The 14120-nt window shown below is 45.4% G+C and overlaps 1 protein-coding gene across 6 annotated transcripts in view; it reads left to right on the top strand.

Annotated features, from left to right (window-relative positions):
• Positions 1–14120, top strand: part of PKNOX2 (PBX/knotted 1 homeobox 2) — an 87200-nt gene that overhangs the window by 45279 nt on the left and 27801 nt on the right. For 4 of the 6 annotated variants that reach the window (XM_063417930.1, XM_063417926.1, XM_063417929.1 and 1 more), the window contains 2 exons: positions 6685–6834; positions 7155–7230. The gene's annotated coding sequence lies outside the window, so the exon portion shown is untranslated. Of the gene's footprint in view, positions 1–2099; positions 2217–6684; positions 6835–7154; positions 7231–12230; positions 12349–14120 lie in introns of all 6 variants that reach the window. The other 2 variants (XM_063417931.1, XM_063417928.1) reach the window with 2 other exon arrangements.

The raw sequence follows: 14120 nt of genomic DNA, 5'->3' as shown, positions 1-14120 counted from the left end.
AACTGTCCCAACTTCAGCAGAAGCCCATGCTGCAGGACCACGACCCCATCCACCATTCCAGACATCTGATAGGACCCAGTCCTGATGCTCTTGGGAGACTTTTGGGGGTTGGTGGACACTGACTCCCAGCTCAGTCTTGGAATGGTTTAGGAATGATCCCCCCAATTTAGTGCTTCTACTGAGACTCTACAAACCACTGGATCCCCTTTCCCCTCCCCTTCTCCTCCTGGAGAGGAGAATTAGAGGCATGAAAGGCAAAGATCACCATCAAAAATATGGGTTGAGATAAGAACAATTTACTGGAAAGTGGAATGAGAAAATAAACAGTAACAGCAACAGTATTAACAAAAAAAAAGGGTACAAAAAAAGAGTGATTCACATAAAAAATGCTCACCTTAAGCTAGAGCTGCTCCAGCTGGGAAGAGAGTCCCTTTCCTGCCCCTCCCCCCCAAAAATGATGTGGAGTGGTATAGAATAACCAGGTCCTGGCAGTGCAGCCTCCCAGCTACTGTGGACATTAACCCTCTCCTGGCTGGAACCAGGACAGGCAGCAAGAGGAGTTTCCATTTCCACTCAATCTGGCAACAGACACTTGGTCATAATCATAGAAATCTTTTCTTGTGGAGTCTGTTTCACTGCCAGCACCACGGGCTCCTCTTAAAACCAGGCATGGAAGGGTGGGGAGAGAGGGGTGGACTTTCCTCCTTGAATCCCACATCCTGAGTGAGATTAGAAAGGATTTAAATTGCTGAAATGACAGTTTTAAAAATAATTGATATATCCATGTCGAAGATCCAGTCTTGTAAACAAATTATCATCGTAGTCTTTCCTTCTCCCTTCGTCTATCTAGCAGCAAATGGAAAAAAGAAAAGAGAAAAAGATGAAAGAGGGCAAAGGGAGAAAGCTTGAAAGAGTTTGCTGGTGGGTTTTTTTTGTCTTTTTGAGAGCTTGAATATTTTGAAACAAACTGTAAATGGAAATTCTTCCCTGTGAGGGTGGTGAGGGGCTGGCACAGGTTGCCCCATCCCTGAAAATGTCCAAGGCCAGGCTGGATGGGGATTTAGATCAACCTGGGATAGTGAGAGGTGTCCCTGCCTGTGGCAGGGAGTTGGAACAAGATGAGTTTTAAGGTCCCTTCCAACCCAAACCATTCTGGGATTCCCTGATTCTATATAATTAAAAAAAGAGGGTGCTGGGAAGAAAATAATCCTTAGCTCTTCTGCAGTCAGTAGTTTGCCCAGCAGTGATGAGGATATATTACATTTTTCCTGTCTCTAAAGCAAAGCGAAATGCAGAAATTTTTTATTTTTTCTCTTTGTCCTACCATCCCAGCTCCTCCTGTGGCCATGTGCCAATGGCCACTCCTGATAGACTGGGTGCATTAAGTGATTTTAGCCAGGCTCTGGACAGTGCATTCACAACCAGAAAGGTGTTATATACCCAAAAAAACCAGACCCAAAACCCCAGAAAAACCACTAACCCCCTCCTCCCCAACCAACCAACCAAAAAAATTCCCAATTTAAATCACTTGAGATAAGTTGGGTGTTATCTTAAGGTTTCAAATTGCTTGTTTGCTTCTCCAGCTGGAGCTGTTAATTCAGAACAATTAACACACCGTTTAAAACCCAGACAAAGCATATGGAGGCAGTCCTTGGGAAAAGAGCCTGCTTGGGACAGAGTGCCTCAATGTGAAATCAGGATAACTCCAGTTTGTCTTTCCCCTTAGATCCTGGCAGGTGTTGGGGGAAATGACACAAATACCAGGGAGTTTAGCCCCCAAAACCCTTGTTGGATGCTGGGTTGAGTGATGCTCAAAGCAAAAGCCAGCTGGGTCTGTGGACCCAAAAGAAATCAAGTCTTGACATTCATTGTTAGGATGAATTTACCACTAAGAGAGTGCCTTCACCCTCCTGCTCGTCCTTCAAAAATTTCTTCCTGATGAAGAAATAATGAATCCTAGAGTGTATCCTAAAATAATGCCTGAATTTTTTATTGCAATGCCATGAAACACCTCCCTGGCTTCACTTTAGGCCTTTTGTGGCATCATTTTGGATGCCCACCATTTATTTTCTCAGGCTCCCTTTTGATTTTTGATGCAGGTGAAGAACAAAAGCCCAAATCTGGAAAGAAACCCCGAAACACAGCAGTTCAACCTTCTTAAAATACTGATGTGAGCTCAACCTGCTTAAAATATCCCTGGGTCAAGGAGCAAGGAGGTGAGCTCATTGCTTTTCCGCAAGGACATAAACTGCTGGTAGACTTTTATGGGATGCTGTAGGAAATACTGCAGCAGTTGTTGCATTTTTGCAGCCCAGTGGAGGCTTAAGGGATGACCCATCCTTTCTTCCAGCCTTGCCTCCACGTATCCACGTGTCTTTTCACTGTGTGTGTTCACCCATGCACCTGTGCATCCTTGCATCCATGAATCCATGTGTCCATCCACCATTTTTGCTCTTACACTTCTGACCAGAACGGCACACAAATTTTATAAAGGGCACCTAAGATTTCTTTTTTTCACGTGAAAAAAAATCCCACAAATCCAAATGTTCTCCTCAGAAACTTTACAGGAATTGGCGTGGCTGAATGGGCAGCAGCTTTTAGCATCCCCTACAAATGATGGGAGAAGAAGCTTTTCCATCTCAAAGATTTGGGGGTTGGGGACCCCTGTAACGTGAGCTCCCCCAACTCTTCATCCACCCTGAGCTGTGAAAGCCAAGCAGGTCATCTTTAAGAGCTTTTTCTGCAAACCCTTTCCTGTTACTCCCCCGTCTGAGGATGGATGTAGGCAGCATCGGCAAATCTGAATAACTAATCAGAGTCCTCATTAACCCCCCACTGAGATGCTCAAACATTCACTTTGCTGTTTGTGAAGCAGGGAGGGAAAAAAAAAAAAAAAAGGAAAAGGGAAAAAACTGCACAAGCCACCCTGCATTAAAATTGATGTGTTATTAATCCCACTGTTCCAGACCTCATGGGTACCGAATTTTCCTCCGTCTCGCCCGAGGCCGAACAGTATGGTGCTGCTTCTGCAGGGCACTTTGCCTTTCCATTATTTATCAGCACGGTGGAGAGAGGCTGCTTTTGTTCCCTGGATCCAGATGTGTTCTCATGCACACGTCTGGGGTGGGGAGGTCCAATATTTCTCTACATGCCCCATTTGGATAAATGTGGGTCCCCTACAGCAGGGCTGTGCCACCAGACGTGTCTCTTCCAACTGTGTTTTGCCTCAAAGCAGCTTTGCTTTTGCAGAAATACAAAAATATTTGGGTGTGTGGGCATGTCTCAAATCTTTCACTCTCTCTGAGAAAGGGTGGGATTTGTGGATTGCCAATTTAACTTCTGAAATGAAAATACCATATTCTTCTTTGGCCCTTTGGGCATCCCCAGCACCTGGCCCCAGCTCTTATCCAGAGAAATTGCACTGTAGAGGGAAAAGCCCAACACTTTTTATCACAAAAGTCCTCCTGGCAGATGGCAGCAGGTGTTGCCAAGGTGTTTGGAGAGTCACGATCATCCCTTGGAGCTCCTTAAAGGGTTAACAAAACTTGAGCTTTGATTTCTGCATTTGTACTGTTTTTATGATGTACAGGGTTTCTTTGGTTGTCCCCATGGGTGTGGAGTTCGGGGCCAGCAGAGCTTGCTTCTGGGCATAGTGTGGAATATAAAAATAATTCAACAAAACCCAGCATTACTGGGGATTTCACCATTTGTGGTTTCCCTCTAGGTCAGAGGAGCTGGCATTAAATTGATTAAAATGTGATAGTCACAATTAACCATCGTTGACGTGATGAGCTTGGAAGCTCCACGGCCTGCTCACATCGGAAGAAACAAAGTGACATGCCGGGAAAAGCCTTCCTGCTTTAAAATCTTACACTTTTTTGCAAAAATCTTGAATTTTGTTTTGCTAAATTCCAGCTTTATTAGCATTCCCTTACACTTCATTAACGAGGGATGCCCTTGGCTTTTTGCAGCTGGGGTAGAGGCTGCTGTCCCAGGATACTGGGCTCCCATCTCTGCTCTTGGCTGCTATTCAGGTCAGCTGGATCAGGATTTAGGGCATTTGTGGGGATTGATGACTTGTCAGGAATGGTGTCTCTCATTTGTGACCCTCGGGCAGCTGCTGAACACAACCATGGGCGCCTGGGACACCGTGGATCCCTGCATTGCCTGTGGTGGAGCATCCTGAAGAAGGCATCTCCTCCACTCCCTCTCGCGTCGGGAGGACTTCAAAGGCCTTTGCTCAACTTCAAAGGATGCCTTTTGAAGTTGCTAAAAGTGCGCGCCAGCTCAGAAAGGCTTCTCTCTCTCCCTCTGCAGGGGTGTTCAGGGAGATGTCCCTGGTGGGGTTGGCTCTTTGTGTTCCTTGTGATGGGGACAAAAATGGCACCGTTTCTGCAAAAGTTGCAGATGTTTTTGTCCTAAATGCATGCAGTACCCAAGACCCCAGGCCTGGTCAGCTCCAAGGGTGAAAATCAGTCTACCAACCTGTCTTGTAACACTGACAGAGCCTTATTTCTGCTCCTTTTCCTCCAGCCCTCACATTTTGTTCACACAGCGAGCCCAGATGACAAAAGTCTTTCCTGTGGGATAGAAAAAAGTCTTTATCGGGATGGAGGGCTGGTGGAAAACATGAACTTTTCCATCATGATGTCAGGACAAATCCAATGAAAATCAAGTCTCAATATGTATTTGGCATCAGCCCATTTGTGCTCCTCCAAGGCATTAATTTTTTACCATAAATAACCTTAATATTTCACCTGCTGTTGTGGTGGAAGAGTTTTGGACTCTTCTGAGCAGATTAGATCTCTACATCTCTCAGCAGGACCTACACTGGCCTGAGAAGTCAAGAGTCACTTTGACCTTTTGTCTCTTGCACCAAATTTTCCATGTTTGGAGGTTTCTGGTGTGTTTTGCCCTGCAATGACCCAGTTGCTTCCTTGACCTTAGGCCAGATTTCCAGAAATGGCACTTCCCATGCAAGCTTCCCCATAAATTCCTTTGGCCCATGTTCCTGGGTGAGATGATGGACGCCTGCTGTGAAGGCACAAGGCCACACGTGGTTTATTGCCAGGGGCTTGGGATGGAGTTAAAACCAGGGGAAACAGTTCTCATGGACCTCCTGTCTGGCCTCACCACGGCAGACATGGCTCTCTGCTGGTGATGTGCAGCAGAGACGCATCCCTGGGGTGTGTTGTGGGCATCTGAGGAGCTCTTTGGAGGTTCAGTACATGTTGGTGGGCATCTCAGGTGTATGTTGGGCATCTGAAGAGCTCTCCAGAGGTTCTGTACATGTTGGTGGGCATCTCAGGTGTACATTGGGCATCTGAGGAGCTCTCCAGAGGTTCTGTGTAGGTTAGTAGGTATCTCAGGTGTACACTGGGCATCTGAAGATCTCTCCAGAGGTTCTGTGCATGTTGGTGGATATCTCAGCTGTGTATTGGACATCTGAGGAGCTCTTTGGAGGTTCTTTTCCTGTTGACAAGCATCTCAGGTGTATGTTTGGCATCTGAGGAGCTCTCCAGAGGTTCTGTGCAGGTTGGTGGATATCTTAGGTGTATATTTGGCATCTGAGGAGCTCTCCAGAGGTTCTTCTCATGTTGGTAGATATCTCAGGTGTATACTGGGCATCTGAGGAGCTCTTTGGAGGTGGTGGCACGTATCAGGTGTACATTCAGACCAGCAGTTCAGCACATTGAGGTGCACACACACCTGTCGGTGTTGGACATTTGTCAGCGATCCGAGGAGCTCTGTAACGGGTTACCTGTATCAGGGTAGGTGTTTCAGATGTATGTTGAAATCTGAGGGCTCTCTGGAGGTGACATGGATCAAGGAACATCCATCAGAGCTCTGAGGAGCTCCCTGAAGATGATGTGTGCCACGTTGGGTGTGCTGGAGTCATAACAGAGATTTGAGGAGCTCCAGCCAGGTGCTGTTTGTCAGAGATGTTCCTGTCAGCTCTGCATGGGTGAGGAACTGTCCAGGGCTGGTTTGTGTCGAGGTGATTCATCAGGGGCAGCCTGAGAGGAGCTTGGCAGAGGTTGTGTGTACCAAGGGACGTATATTGGACTATATATATATAATATACATATATTTATACTGGAGATCTGAGGAGCTCTTTACCAGGAGATATATATCAAAGTAGATGCATCAGACATATATATTGGAGATCTCAGGTGATGTTTATGGATGTAGAGGCAATATCTGGAGGTGATGGATATTGAGGGACATTCATCAGATGGATGTTGAAGGTCTGAGGGCTCACTAGAGGAGATATATGTGGGAGATCTGGTGAATTTTATCTCTTGTATTCCTTTTTTTTTTTGCAGTCAAACACAAAACATCCCTGTGTCAGTGGCTGTGCTGGTCCTTGCTCAGCCCATCTTCGTTTTTCCTCTGAAACTGCTGAGATGGGCCTAGAAATCCCAGTGCCATAAAGGCCAGATTCTTGGCAGTTACCAAATCATCTCCAGCACATGGATGGACTTTTCTTATGAAGCAGAGTCTGGGGGCTGCCCCATTTTGGAGGTAGTGGCCTTTCCCCAGTTCACTCTGTCTGAGCCCAAGTATAAAAACACATTTACACTCAAGGAAATATTATAATTAACCAGGGAAATGGCAACTGCCAGCATGAAATGAGGGCACAGTGCTGTTTCATTCCTTTTTTCCCTTTTTTCTCCTCTTCAGACCTGGATTGCACCAGTGACCCTCAGAGTGATCCCGTGAGGAGCTTTCAGCACCCACCAGGAGTGAAAGGACGGGGCAGGACGAGGTTGACCTCCCTCCTCTGTGGGCAGACCAGCAACGAGCACGCCTTCAATTCCTGGACAAATCTCGGTTCGACCTCCAAAAATCTCATTTATTTTGCCCTTTTTTTGGAGATGTTCAAACCTGCTGGGGAAAACCCCTGATCTAGCTCAGACATCAGTCCTGCTTTCATCCCCAGGGGATATTCCCACCTAAGTTTTCCTTGATTCCTCTCATTTTCCCCATCAAACTTCAGAAAAAATGCATTAAAAGCAACTTACCATCCATGGCTTCACTGAAACTGCCAGGATACTTTTCTTAGTGCAGACTTTCATCCTTTGCTCAATATTTTACTTTCTTTTTTCATCATTTTCTCTCAATATTCAAATATTTAATTTTTGCTTTCCCAGGCTGTGATCCCTACCCAGTTTTCGGGGCAGTGGGAAGACACTTCCAGGGCAGTGGCTCCCTGAGCACCCCCTAACAGTAAGGCTGCTTTGCTTTATATTAATTAGGCAATTACATATATTAATTGTGCAATTAATTGTACATTAATTGAGCAGGATGTGGGGAGTCCTGACCTTGGTGTGGCTTTATTTGGACGAATTTCTGCTGTTTTCTGTTGCACTGGAATTGTATCAACCCTTCCCTAAATGCAGTGAGCATTTCAGAGCAGAATTAATTTTTTTTTTAAAAGAAATCAGTCTGTGCAGGGAATCTTGTTTTAAAGCTCAAGTGTAGATAACATATTGTTAAGAGCCCTACGAGGCACAAGCAGCCTGGAGGAAAACACAGATATATTTTTGTGAAAATACTCTGAAATATAGGCTGTTATCACTGCAAAATTTTGGCACAGCCAGCAGTAGGGTGCAGAGAAATGGTCACCAACTAAAAATAAATGAAATGCAGAGCTTAAGATAAGATATAAATGAAACCAAGGGTTTCACAGCCCTTTACTCAACCCTGGTCACTAAAATTAGGGCTTGACAGAGTGACAAATGTGCCTGATCCGTGCCAAAACCAGGGCACCCGGCAGGTGACACAGAAAATAAAACCCTGCTGGCTACAACCTCCCTCCTGTAGGAGCAAAGAGCAATCCTTGGTCATCAAAAATGGGAGTGGCACCTTCAACTTCCATAAATATTCTGCAAAAGTGCTTGATTTCTTCTTAAACTGGTTATATTTAGGTAGGGGGTTCTGAGGGAAAAACCCCAAACCTTCATTTGGTCCATTTAGACCCAGGAGTGGAAGGGATATGAAGGAAGTTTGCAGATGATGCAAACCTGGGATGATCTGGCAGGGAGGCCTCAGAGAGACCCTGGCAAAGCAGAGGCCTGGGCCATCCCCATGGAGCTCAGCAAGGGAAAGTGTTGGATTCTGCCCCTGGGATGTGCAGACAGACAGGAGTGAGGTCCTGGGAAGCAGCTCTGTGGAAGGGACCTGGGGCTCCTGCTCGATGGAAATTTGAGTCAGCAGTGCCCAGGAGGGACATCCTTGTCCTTCAGGTCCAGCATCACGAGCTGGGTGAGGGAGGGGATTGTCCTGCTCTGCTCTGACCTGGGCTGGCCTCACCTGCAGTCCTGTGGGCAGTTTTGGGCACCACGGGATGAGAACAATATCAGAGAGCATCCTCAGGAGGGCAACAAAGATGGGAAAGGGTCTTGAGGAGGGAAAGCTCGAGGAGGAGCAGCTGAGGGCACTTGGTCTTGGAGGAGATTGAGGGGAGACTCATTGCAGGCTACAACTTCCCTGGGAGGGGAGGCGGAGGGGCAGACACTGCTGCTTTGTGGTGCCCAGAGGCAGGAGCCAAAGGAATGGCCTGAAGTTGTGTCAGGGGAGGCTTGGGTTGGATTTTAGGGAAAGGTTCCTCACCCAGAGGGTGCTTGGGCTCAGGAGCAGGCTCCCAGGGCAGTGGGCATGGCCCCAGAGCTCAGGAAGCATTTGGACAATGCTCTCAGATGTGTGGTGTGACCCTGGGGGCTGGTCCTGAGCAGGGCCAGGAGCTGGACTTGATGATCCTTGTGGGTCCTGTCCAGCTCAGATTATTCTGTGATTCTGTGCCCTTCTCGCTGCCAGTGTGGGTTTGGATCTGGCATTTGCAGGATGGAAATGTGGGTGCTGAGTGATTCCTGACTCATGGAATTCACAGGTTGCAGTGGAGAATGAAGAGCACAAGCCAAGGTTTGAAAGCATCGGGCAAGGCTTTAGACTTTGGACATAAATTGTTCAGAGGTAATTGCTCTCAGAGGAGAGCTGTGAAAGCATTCATCTGCTCCCTATTTTTTACAAGGCAACCAGAACATTTTTTTTGGACATTTCATGTCTGCATTTTTGGGGTTCCTGAGCTACACTTCACTTCAAAGCTTTTTGATTTGCTGAAAAAAAAATCCCAACTTGCTCTTTTGGGAACTTTTCTTGGGCAGAGGGCTGGGTTGCACAAAATTCAAGTATTCTCAGGTTACTTTGAAGAAGCTTCTTTGATGTTTCCCTGTGTCAGTTTGTTTTGGAAGGTGCTTTAATGGTCTTCCCCTATAAAAATAACACTTTAAAATGTATGTAGGTATCTCAGCTCTCCACTTAAAAAAATGAGCAAAGTTGTTTAATGCTGCTGTTCAAGGTACATTAACCTGGTCTACTAAAGCTCTGACTGGCTCTTGCAGGTTTTATTCTCATGTTTATGTTGCAGAGATATCCCTGGAGCCTTTCAGAGATGGGTATCTTTGGAGATGAGAGAAATATTTAGCAGTAATTGTTGTTCTCATCAGAAATCCACTGAAGCAGCCCCATCCTTTCTGTGGAGCTGAAGTTGGGAGGAGGATTGGAAAATATTAATTAAATAAATCCAAATAACAAATAAATACATGTAAATATTAAACAACAACAAAAAAAATTAAATACTTAAGTGAAAACATTGAATAAATAAATTCCTCTTTTCCTGGTGCTCAGGACCCATCCACTGACATTCCAAAGCGGAGTTTGGCAAGAGTTTTTTTGGCATTGTCCAACATGGTGTTTCCCTCTCCCTTTTATCCCAGAGCTTATGAATCGATCAACTGCTTTTTCAGGAGAAAAATAGAAAAGGGATTTGCTCTGGTCTAGACTTTGTCCTACAGAATGTCAAATCACTGCTTTAACCCATGCTTGTAGCAGAAGCACAGACCCAGTTTCTCCTTTTTTACCAGGTAATAATTAGTAACAGGATGCTGGGAGGGTATGGAGGTCAGCTTTTAGTAAAACCAGCATCCTGGGTGAGAGCAAAAGATGCTCCCAGTGCAAGAAAACCTCCTGGGATTGGATTGAGGAAATTTGGCTATGATACCTTCTTAAAAAAAATAAATCTGTTTGATGGCACAGTGGCATCTTTGCACAAATGTTCCTGATCTCTCCTCATAAACCTGTTTGGAAGCACCTTGAACATGGAGGAATGGCCAGGAATGGGTAACGTCTTGAAAAATTGGATTCTTCTTGGTTTTGATCATTTAATAGCACTTGGTTTATTTTTAACAAGCTCAATGTGGCACATTCTTGTAATGGCATGAAAGCCTGGCATTCATCTTTCAGGGTAACGCGTGAGTTTTGGTAAAAACAGGCAAAAAAGGTGCAGATTTGTTGATAGAAACGAGACACTCAAGAGGAGAGGGTCACTCTTAGTTTGCTTTATGGCCAATCGAGAGTTGGCATCACCCGCTTGTCCTTGTGGTTCTGAGGGAGATGGATTGTCCTCTGGAGGACCCTCTCCACCCCTCCTCTGCTGTATTTCTTCATTTTAACTCAGCTCAGTGCATATATCATAAACTGCACAAGCCCTCTGTGAAGGTGGTGACATAAAAATCTCGAGCCTGCTGTGGAGAGAGCGTGACTGACACGGCGTCGTTGGGAATCTCGCAGCATTCCTCCCTCAAAAAAATCCCTGTTAGAAAAGGCAATCTTCCCTTAATACAGAAAAATATCTTCCATGGCTTGAAAAAAAACCAACCCATACTCAGGTATCTCTGATAATTTTGATGCTTCAGGTGGAGAAGAAAAAAAGCCTGCAAAGTTGATTTTCTGATTTTTCGTGTTGAATCCTCCGTTATCAATTGCGTGTGTTGCTGTGGGGCAGAAGCTTCTCAGTGAGGTAGAAAAAGTGATCCCCTTTTTCCCATTGGTTCAGAAACAAGAGTTGGGCTTTACAGATTGAATATTAGCATTTTGCTTTGAAACCAGTGATGTAGTGTGCATAAAAGGGATTTTTTTTTCATTCAGCTCCAATTCTGGCAAGCCCTAACCACTCTAATATGGGGCTTATGGCTGTTTTATTAATCAAGGAGGTCATATTCCCCTGGAGGATGGGGGTGACTGACAATACTTTGGTTTTTTAAGTGTTTTAAGGCATCATAGAAAAAAAAAAACCCTAACTTTTCAACTTAGTGTTTAATTATTTTTACTTGAAAAAGGATGTAATATATTGCTGGCAAAAAATCCAGCCTATAAATCTGAGAGTCTTTTAGATAGGCACAAGCTCTTCGGGAAATACATTTCCAACGTAATGGCAACATCTCCGTGGTAGCTGAAATAATTTTATTTCATAAGGAAATTTAGGATACTTTGATCTCAAGTCACTGCCAAAATGTGAAGTACCGCTGCTCCCGGAAATGAAAGAGCCTTTATGGGTTTTTATTGCTCACCATTTCTTTCTTCTGTGCAAATCCCCCAGGAGCTGGCTGCAATTCCTGCCCTCCTTGATCTCCATATCCCCAGAATTCACTCTTCACCCAAGATTTGAACATTTCCTTGAGGTGGGCTCGAAGGGGTTGGTGATGCTCTGCTCCCTCCAATATCTTGATCAAGAGCTCACGCAGACAATTTAAGAAGTGGGGGAAAGAAAGAAAAGAGATTAATGTATAAAACAAAAAAATACCAAAAATAAGAAAGGGTTAATGCAAGTAATGGCAGCTTTCAACCCTTCCCTGCGCTGGCTGCTGATAAATCCATGGGGCTGACAGCTCTGCCCTGTGATCCTGAGATTCATGGCTGGCTTTCCCATGTGAAACACCTGTCCAGCTTTTCCTGTGGGCACCAGAGACTTTCCCGGATATTTACGGTGCCTGAGTGCGTTTGTTTCCCCCAAGATAAATATACTGCAATTGCCAACAGCTGTCTCCCACTTTTATCCTCTCTGCTTTTTTTTTTCACCCCACATTTAGCTGTCAGTCCTATTCTCCAAACAAATCAGCACCCATAAACCTCAATGAACGGCTTGATTTGAGCAGCTTTGGTATTATTCAGCAATTAAATGGGGCTCTGGGCTGCCACCTTCTGGGAATAGGCTCACCCTAAAAGCTCCCACCCCACAGAAAATCACCACGTGCCGGTTGTAGGATTGCTCTCGGCAGGAACAATAGATGCCAAGCAGGGGATTTTTCCCAGAATAGCAATGTCTTTTTATTTTAGCTTCCCACCCAGATGTCCAGACTGTCACAGTGCTAAATTCTGCTTTTCTCCAGCTGAAGCTGTTTCTGGTGAGGAGGTTTTTCCCTCGGCGTTACCCCCTGAGGACACGGATATTTGTGTGCCTGCAGCTGCGAGCTGAGTTTTGACATTGGACATCAAAGATTTTAAGCTGTGGGTTCACTCAGGAGCAGATAATTTTGCCTCCTGCTATTTTGCTGTGGGGAGGAGAAAGATGAAAAGCACCATTTTAATCCCATAAATGCAATATCCTCACTGCTAGGGGTCTGTGTCATGCAAGAACCCTGATCTACCTTCACAATGCGCAGGATTTCGGGTGTGATTTCTTAGCATTCAATTCATGGGTTACCCATATTCGTGCAAAGTGTAAGAGAGAAAAACCTCATTTATTCATGCAAAATAAAAAAGTGTCGTTGATGCTCATCCCACGCACGCAGCACTTGGCTTTCCTTTTGGATGTGGTGCATTTGTGAACTTAGTGCCTGGCAAAGCCTGAAGCCTCGAGAAAATCAGAATATTGCACCTCTTCCCCCAAACAACCTCATGGAGAGGACTAAATTTTTTGAACAGATCCCCAAATGTGCCTCAGTTTTGACTGAGCTCTGAGTGCCTCTGTTCCTCTTCCCTGCACCTTCCTGCCTGTCACCATTTCGTGGTGACACTGGTTTTTGGTTATGTTCCCCCACAAAATGAGGGGACTCCCCATAACTTTCTGCATTTCCTCATGGGGTGGTGCCATGGCTCTGCTCCAGATGGGAACCCCAGGGGAAAGTCAGAGCGTCACAACGAGGAGATGCCTTGGGGGGATGTCATCCCTTACAAAAAGGAGGAATTGCAAGAGGAAATGCAGCTTTGGAGGACCCAGGAGGATTTGCTGGGGGACCTTGTGAGTCGGCCCAAAACAGAGCTCTGAGCCACAGAGAGGACAGGACAGAGGTTTTTAAAGAATTTAGGCAAGGTTATTGGCTTTTCTTTCTAAAGCAACCACACAGCTGCAGTGAAATAGTGGGAGAGGAGGTATTTTCAGGGCCAAAAATTGCTTTTGGGCCTCATCTACCTTCAGTCTATTTGTCAGGGACTTTTCCCCGCCAAGTGCTCCGTTACAAATTTGTCCCTTTCTGGTGCCCCGCTCTTTTCTCCATCTCCTTTGGACCTGAATTAAAAAAAAAAATCAGCCTGTTTTCCTCCCAGATAATTGCATTTTGGAGAAAGCAGCAGCTTCCAGAGAGGTTGGAGGTGGTGTGAGGACCCTCTCCTCTGTTTCTGGGCTGTGCAAAATCCAGGTTTGCTCCCTGGTTCAAATCAAACAGGAGTTTCCACATTTCTGTGCATTTGGGGTCAGTCACCTCAACATAGGAGACAGCTGGGTTGGACAACACAACATAGGAATGTTAAATAAATTAATAAATAAATTAATAAATAAATATATTAAATGTATTGGTGAATCTCCACATTGGATTCTCAATGTCCCTTCAGAACTGAGCATGAGGATGTGACTCTGTGGTGGCCAAAGGCAAAGAGACACATCATTTTGGGAGAGTTCAGTGTATAATATGAAAAATGGCAGGTTTTGCATTTATGGTTTGTCTTTCTGCTTCCAGAAAAGAGGAATAGCTGGAAAGGGGATGGAAATTCCCATTTAGGCACTGTGGTTAGGCATGAGGGTGGAAAGAAAATGCCCTGTGTGTGCCAGGGTTCACAGGGGAGAAAATACCATGAGTTTCACTGATGGCACCATCATCTCCAAGAGCTCTCCAGTGAAGATCTCCCTGCCAGTGACCTGATTCTCCTCCCCCCCAGTGCATTCCTAATCCAAAATCCCCAAATCTCAAAAAATCATCAAATCACAATGAGGGTCATCAAACCATCTTGAGTTTCTTCCAGGGGCTGTGTGGCAGCACACAGTGCCTGTGTGAGGAATGCCA

Source organism: Prinia subflava, chromosome 22 (assembly GCF_021018805.1).
Source record: "Prinia subflava isolate CZ2003 ecotype Zambia chromosome 22, Cam_Psub_1.2, whole genome shotgun sequence".
NCBI lineage: Eukaryota > Metazoa > Chordata > Aves > Passeriformes > Cisticolidae > Prinia > Prinia subflava.
Note: the sequence above shows the minus strand (reverse complement) of the source record. Positions and strands in the feature narration are given on the sequence as shown.